Source organism: Belonocnema kinseyi, chromosome 2, assembly GCF_010883055.1.
Source record: "Belonocnema kinseyi isolate 2016_QV_RU_SX_M_011 chromosome 2, B_treatae_v1, whole genome shotgun sequence".
Lineage (NCBI taxonomy): Eukaryota > Metazoa > Arthropoda > Insecta > Hymenoptera > Cynipidae > Belonocnema > Belonocnema kinseyi.
In genome coordinates, this window is record NC_046658.1 from 6,928,506 (window position 1) to 6,931,870 (window position 3,365).

The 3,365-nt window shown below is 35.4% G+C and overlaps 1 protein-coding gene across 2 annotated transcripts in view; it reads right to left on the minus strand.

Annotated features, from left to right (window-relative positions):
• The window catches only part of LOC117182362 (protein Smaug homolog 1), a 127,548-nt gene extending 124,917 nt beyond the window's left edge, over nucleotides 1-2,631 (minus strand). For both annotated transcript variants that reach the window (XM_033375556.1, XM_033375565.1), the window contains exon 1: nucleotides 2,311-2,631. The gene's annotated coding sequence lies outside the window, so the exon portion shown is untranslated. The remainder of the gene's footprint in view (nucleotides 1-2,310) is intronic.
• Between the last annotated feature and the right edge of the window lie 734 nt (nucleotides 2,632-3,365).

The following is a 3,365-nucleotide window of genomic DNA, read 5'->3' on the forward strand; positions in this document are numbered from 1 at the left end:
CAACAGAAGTTTCGTGGACTGTTGTAACTAGACTCTCCACACTAGACGCTTTGAGACTCTTTTAGCGGATTATTAAGAGATAACGCCATAGGGCACCACAACTGCGATGTAGAACACGATGCGGTAGAAAATTCAATTAACAAAGTCTGGGTCACTGAGGTTAGTGATATAATTTAGAAGTTCAAAAACCGGTGAGACTTTTGTATAGGCCGTGTGTGTAACGTTTAAATCGTAAAAATAACATTAAAAATGAGCAAATTCAGTCTATGAGAAAACGACAGACTACGTCTGTTTTAACACCAATGCATGTTACGAATTATAATAATATACATTTATGGAAATGTTATACAATTTCAGGGACAAACTCGTGTGCAATGCACGAAATACTTATGAGAATGTGTTAGTTAAAGCCGAAAGAGCGTTAACAAAAGAGAATTCATAATCACTAAATTACTGTTGTTGGCACCTTGACCTTTAGTTTAAAAAAGTCTGTGCATAATTGTATTGGTGCAAAACCGGCACCAAGCGTAAGCTATAATTGCTATAATTATTTAATGATTATTATTCAGTGGTAAGACAAATGTCCCAGTAATCGTCAAACTTGGGTATAATTTGAATATATTACTAACAAAATAGGTTAGAAGTAATATTTAATGATAAAGTCCATTTATTTCTAGCATTTCATAATAGCAAATAGAAAGTACACTCATTCAAATTCAATAAAAAGGAAGGCAATGGACATCACGATTACTGGGAAGTTTACCTTAATTAAAATTAATGTCAATTCATTAAATAATAGTATAGTTGGTTTCATCTTAATGATAGAGTACCCTAAGTGATTTACACAATTTTTTAAGAAGAAAAAAACATCGATGGTCTTTCTTTCGATATATCGACGCTTTAACTTTCGATGTTCGGCAACCCTACCGAAAAGAATCTTTGAGTATATACTAAAAATTCTTTAGGTCAAAGAATCTCAAAGAAATTCTCCGCAGGCAGTCAGGTAGATATTTTTAAAGGTCCAGGAAGCTCGTTTAAATGGTCTGAAGGCTTTAAAATATCATTTCCGAAATTGAAATAAGAATACGATCATAAATAACAAGCAGAGAGGCTATCTCAATAGAGTAGCCAACACTCAAGGGTCCTTTGTTCGAAATCTATGGGTTTCGATGACTTCAGATATCTTTTTTTTTAATGCTTAAAATTGGAATTAATAGAACGTTTCTCGTAAATGGAATGAGATACGCCAAAAAAGACAACATTTTTTAACTCAACTAGAAAATTGTATATCAGTATATAAGTTATAATTATAAATAAGTATAATGAGAAAATTCATCAATTAAAAAAAAAGTGTTAATAATTTGAAAAGAAATTTAAAAAGAGAGAGCGGATAAGCCACGACCAACTACTGTAAATAACTCTGCCCGCCCGGTACGTGGCGAATACAAAAGGAACATTATAATACCGACGCACCACTCTTAAAACGACCACTAAAAGGATCTTGAAAAGGACCCAAATCTCTCAAGCTATCTCCGAGACTATTTTGTTTCAAATCGACTTTGTTTATACACTCAAATGGGCCAAGCTATTTCGCTAAAGAAAACTCAGAGATTTCTTTCGGTAGGGAACATCAATGTTTCACTTTCGACGTCCCAACACTAACAACATGCTTTTACATAATTGTCGGCCTAAAATACAGCCAGCGCCGCCAATGAGCCGCGCTTAAATCTCATGACATATTTATTCTACAGGCCTTTATAGAATTCATCCCCCTGATATAAGAATTCTGACGAGGTCAAGTTTTGTTTACCCAATATTGCACGTACATATCCATTACTCCTTCTACCTCATGCTTATATCCAATCCATTGGTTTGGTACAGTAGCATCGGTAAATTACGCAGGTTTACATGAGGTTGATAGCTTCTTTCACCCAAACTCGGTAAAATGCTTCAAATTTCCAGCCCCGTAATTCAGAGCGTATGCGAAAAAATTGTTATGAGACGAATTTGTAAAAGCTGGCCTAGTGCAAGAAAAAGCATGATACAAACAGAAAGTTGGTCAGATTCTAGCGTTCCCCATCAAATAAATTGTAATTGATCGATCAAGATTCCATGGTTTTCGAACTTTACTTTTTATGAATTGGACGGGAAGTCTGCGGAGTTTTTAAAAATGGTAAACAAAAAACCTATGAACGCCAAGGCGCGCAGACTATCTCGGGTAACGTTTAGCTGTTGAAAATAGGGAACAATATTCAATTTTTTTGTTTGTCCTGACGAGATTTTTCAAGAGTCAAAAATATTTGTATTTACCGCTTGGGCGACTGAAGACTTCTTTTTGATTTTTAATGGTCTCTTGTCGTACAAGCGACCATCCACATTCAATTAAAGACACTCCTGCAAGTATTGGAGACGTTTCACAAAGAACTGATACACACTGCACAGTTAGATCATATTTAGATCGTGATTAAAAATATTTAATATCCATCGTACAATTCTTTATAACAAAACTAATCTAGTGACCAAACTGTCACACTAGCAACTAGTTCATGCTCTGTAGCGGTCATCATCATGGACACACAGGACCATCATCCAATAAATACATGCTCTAACCGCGCACAGGCAAAACGAACTGAGTCAATCAGAACCCACCGCTAAATTCCTCCATTTTGGATACTTAGGGCGGAAATCGTGAGTGATATTAAGATGCTTGGGTTGCGTCCATCGACATATAGAAATGGACCGCTAACGCTTTGGGGAGAACTGAAATGGGCTCTAGAGAGAGAAAAAACATATGAGACGTACACCTGCCTTTATCTGTTTCAGGACTCTGTCAAGTGAATTGGTGGCCCCGGGTATTACCTAAATATTCTGTACGGTTAATTAAAATAATAGATAAACAATACATTAGAAATTTGTAGTATAATAAATTAAATTTTAAAGAACATTCATGTAAAATAACCTGTTTCAGATAGATTATTTTAAAAACTTGGTAACCTTCAATTCTTCTTAAAACTGGGTTGAAAATGCTATAATAATAATCGTTTTGTGAGTTCAAAAATAATGTAATAACTGTCAAAAATTTGAACAATATTTCTATAACATAAAAAATAACCATTTCGAGGCGTGCTAACGGTAGGGTGCCAACGCACGCGACACGACTTGACGGTACCTAACCAAAAATAAAAACAATAAAAAACTAACCGAGAAGTTAGCGCTAGAAAGTCTTGCTCGCGTAATTGAGCAAGATGAGGCTAGAATTTAGCCAAAACTAAAAGGTGCTCACTCGCTTCATCAAATCATGAAAGTTCTATCTCGGGCGAGCAAAGCATGAAGGTTGCTACTTCTCGCGTTTAGTTTATAAGCGA